This window comes from Austrofundulus limnaeus, unplaced genomic scaffold (assembly GCF_001266775.1).
Source record: "Austrofundulus limnaeus strain Quisiro unplaced genomic scaffold, Austrofundulus_limnaeus-1.0 Scaffold36, whole genome shotgun sequence".
Taxonomy (NCBI): Eukaryota; Metazoa; Chordata; class Actinopteri; order Cyprinodontiformes; family Rivulidae; genus Austrofundulus; species Austrofundulus limnaeus.
The window spans coordinates 2492683-2497269 of record NW_013952438.1 but is presented as its reverse complement, the minus strand read 5'-3'; the positions used below and the strand labels follow the sequence as shown (position 1 = coordinate 2497269).

The 4587-nt window shown below is 37.3% G+C and overlaps 1 long non-coding RNA gene across 1 annotated transcript; it reads left to right on the top strand.

Moving 5' to 3' along the window:
• The first annotated feature begins 1201 nt into the window (after positions 1-1201).
• LOC106516311 (uncharacterized) lies at positions 1202-4017 on the top strand. The gene is made up of 3 exons (XR_001310086.1): positions 1202-1277; positions 3632-3699; positions 3879-4017. It is a non-coding gene; the product is annotated as an uncharacterized LOC106516311 (long non-coding RNA).
• Positions 4018-4587: the final 570 nt, after the last annotated feature.

The window sequence follows — 4587 nt, the reverse complement described above, 5'->3', positions numbered from 1 at the left end:
AGATCAGATTAGATAAACTTTATTGTCCAAAAGGGACAATTTGCTTTGCAGACAGCAAAAACAACTGCATGTATCTATCCATCCATCTGTATATTACATAATTATTAGGGATGCACCGATGTGAAAATTTCAGCCAATATCGAAAGCCGGTGTAATTATCGCTGTTATGTCAGATAACTGATATTTACCAATATTACACAAACACACAAATTATATTATACATATAAACACAAACACACTTGGGTCTTTTTTTTGATACCGTAAATAAACTACCAGACCTCTGACATGGCTCTACTTCAGTTATCACTGGCTATCACCGCAGCATCAATATTACTATCGTGATCAAACAGATGCTGCTCAACCAACGTTCACCCCTCCCAAAATAGAAACACAAAGATAAAAAGTGAGAAATCAATATCGGACATTAATATCAGCTCAGTTTTACATAATGGACTGATACCGATATTCTGAAAAATGACTAATATCGGTCGATGCCGATATCAATACCGATATATCGTGCATCCCTAATAATTAAAGCAATTTAGTTGAATAGCCTTGTAATAATGTCTCAAAATGCACTGCTTTAAAGCCAGCATTGACCATAAACTACATCCCCCATAATGCATGTCGATCATGCATGGGAATTCCCTGTCAGAAAGTGGGAGAGTTCAAAATTCAAGACTTGTCACATCTCAACAATAAGTAAGTCTATCTTACTTTTGCTTTAAAAATATTCTGTATTATTTACTTCACAGTCAGTTGTACACATAGCACTTTTCGATCTTTAAAAGAGGACATGTTAAAATGCTGTTTGTTTGCAGGAAATACCACGTAGAACTCAGGTTTTGTTTGTTAGCGGTGTTTAGCCGTAGCAATGAGTCGATGAACATGACTATTTCTGTTTAGTGGAAGTTAAACATGAAACATTGAAGTTAATTACAACTGGCCCTTTGAAGGTCACCATAAAGTTCATGTGGCCCTCGGTGAAAATTAATTTGACACCCCCTGTTGTAAGGCATTATGCAAAAAAATCAACAAGTCTAAATTGAATCAATATTTAAACTAGCATTCCTTAACAAAATGCATATTGCTATATGATATGAAATCAACTTTAACTCTGTGTTTCTGCATCTCCATCTTTTACTGTTTGTCTGTAGTTGGTTCACAGAGACAACAGGTCCAGGAGAGAAATCCAGACATGCCCCTCTCTAGCAACACTTTCCAGCTCCTCCAGGAAGATCCAGAGACGTTCCAAGGCCAGTGGCAACGACACTACGGTATGCATTTCATGTTGGTGTTCAATAATTATATGCAATGAAATTCAGTCCATTACTGTTCAAGGGGCAGGGTACACCCTGAACACATGACAAGTCCATGACAGAGACACATTGAGACAAACAACCACACACTCTCACTTATACCTTGAGACAATTTAAAGTTTGCCAACATGTTTTTGTTGGTCTAGTTTTTACGGTAAAGGGAAAAAAACACAGCAAGTGATTTGAATTTATTTTCTAGGGATTACTTTTTAATAGTTGTGTGTTCTGTGATTCAGCTCCCTGTGTCTTCAGTCTTGTTTCATCTGTCTGTCTCTGCTCTAACCCTGCCCACTCTCACCTGATCCTCCTGTCTCTGCCCAGGTGTTTCTCATTGTCATCTCATCAGTGTCCCTTTTATGTTCTGCGTCACGTCTCCTGACGTCAATGCATTATGGTTACAGCTGCTCATGTTGTTTCTAAAGTTTTACATTACAGAGATTTCTTCCCTCGTGCACTTTTGAGTACTTTTTTAACGACAGCTCGTTTCTTTTGTTTACTAAAAGTCCTCTTTTTTTTACCTTTGAGTCCTTGTGTTTCTGTTCTGCACTTTAGAACCAACTACGTTCACCAAAAATGGTAAAGAGAGTAAAGTGAGGGAATCTGGTCAGAGGGACAGTTTGTGCAAGATCTTTAACCCAATCCAAACGTTATCAAAATGAAAGGTCTTAAATGTATGCAGAGGGGGCTCTGCTCCATGGACCATAACATCCATAGTGAAATTACACCCCCCAACATGATTAGCTTTCATTGGAATCACAGTGACTACATTATTGTCTCAGACCTATGACCTCACTTGAAATAACACCCTTACTCCTTCAAAATTCCTTCAGTTTAATCCCTCAGGAGATCAGATCCACCCAGAGGCAGACTGGGTCGCCAGGTTTTACAGAGAGACCTGTTGTCTCATGTACATTTGAAGACCGCCTAGACAGAAAAAGGAATTTCTAGTTTGTGCTTTAGCCATCAGAAGCTCCGACTGCAGTGTAGTGTAATAAAACAAGCTCTCAGTGCTGCTGATAGCCATCTGAACTGCATCATGGGGACAAGTTAATGAAACGAAGCCAGCTAAATTAATGTTTGTTTCTATGTGTGTGTGTGTGTGTGTGTGTGTGTGTGTGTGTGTGTGTGTGTGTGTGTGTGTGTGTGTGTGGGAGAGCAAGAGAGAGATAGTGTGTGTGTGTGTGCGGTTTGTTTAAAGCTTTTGGATGAACATCAGTCAGCTTTGTGGCAGATAAAATGCAGAGACGCTGTCAGATAAGATGTGGCTGAGGTTTTAAAACTGAAAGGAAGCAAAGAGCTGGCACAGGTTGGACACGTATGCTTTCTGTGGTGGAAGTCAGAAGAGAACATGTTACAACACAACAAAAGACAGATTGTGAACATTCAGAATTAACCAGTGCTAGAAATAAAAGAGTATTCCTTTGATTTATTATATTGTAAAATATGTAAGGGTCTGTTTAAAAAGAATTAAAAGTTCTATCTATCTATCTATCTATCTATCTATCTATCTATCTATCTATCTATCTATCTATCTATCTATCTATAGTATCTATCTATAGTATCTATCTATAGTATCTATCTATCTATCTATCTATCTATCTATCTATCTATCTACAGTATCTATCTATCTATCTATCTATCATCTATCTATCTATCTACAGTATCTATCTATCTATCTATCTATCATCTATCTATCTATCTACAGTATCTATCTATCTATCTATCTATCTATCTATCTATCTATCTATCTATCTACAGTATCTATCTATCTATCTATCATCTATCTATCTATCTACAGTATCTACAGTATCTATCTATCATCTATCTATCTATCTACAGTATCTATCTATGTATCTATCTATCATCTATCTATCTATCTACAGTATCTACAGTATCTATCTATCATCTATCTATCTATCTACAGTATCTACAGTATCTATCTATCTATCATCTATCTATCTATCTGAATATTTGGCTTTTTTGTTTCTACACATGATGCACTTTCTGACTGTCATCCAGGGCAGCACAGGAGAGTTAAGGGCCCAGAGTGGGGCAAACGAGAGTGCTGGGGATTCAAGCAGGCAACCTTCTGAAGCTCTCTTCTCACCTCTGTCCCACCATTCCCCATCCTCATGTCTTGGCATTAAAGCTTTAAAGTGGTTCAGCTCATGTTTATCAAATAAGAGTTTTTTTCTGTCCAGTCCTTAGGTCCATAATTTAGCTGGTCAGAACTTTGCACACAGTCATTCTGACAATGAATGTTGGAGTAATTTTAGGGTTTAGATTAATTATTGGATCTGTTCTTTCTCCAGGTTGAAATAATGGAACAACCTTCAATTGCTTTTGAAAACAGATGTCTAAAGTCACTGTGGAGTGAAAGGTATACATGCAGGCGCAAAATGTTTACATACAAATCATCTAAATCCTTTAAGTCACTATAAATGTCTGTTGCTTTCTTATTATTGATTATGATTGACTGCAGCTAATAGTTTCTCTTGCCAGTAAGAAAACAATTTGTTTGACTGATTTGATTTGACTGACCTGTGTTTCGTTCATCAGGAACAGCCCAGGATGCGCAGCCTGCCATGTAATAGGAAAAACTCCTGCTTTGAAAACAAAATCAGATCTTCAAGCTTGACTTAAATTTGCAGCTGCACATGTGAACAAGCCAAATACTTTCTGGAGAACAGTTTTATGGTCAGAGATTGAGCTATTTGTCCAAAAAGCCAGTTTGGAGAAGTCAGTTTGGGGCTTTCCAGCTTAAGAACACTTGTCCAACTGTCGAGCACGGTGGTGGTAGCATCAAGCTGAGGGGCTGGCAAAGTGGATAGAACAATAATGGAGGAGGACTACCTCCAAGTTCTTCAACCTCACCTCAAATTAACAGCTGGATGGTTAAAACACTTTGGTCAACTATGACTTTTTAAATATGCCTTAAAAATGAACTTAACATAATCAATAATTTAATTATTGCAAACAAGATATTTAGCATCCTTTTCTCTTTTTCTTTTTTTAGAAAAGAGTAAAACTGCATATTTTCTCTTTGTGTTTGATGCTACATGTAGCGGCTAAAATCCTATATTTTAGGCTACTGGTGGTTGTTCTTGAAAGGCATTGGTTTTACGTGCGCTCAATTAAGATTCAGCATGCCGATCTTCTGTTTGACATAAAATAAAGTCATTTATTTTCAGTACAGTGTCCATTGTCTTACTGTTTCCATTAAGATCCACATAAATTCGACATACATCCAAAACCAAGCACAGTAGAA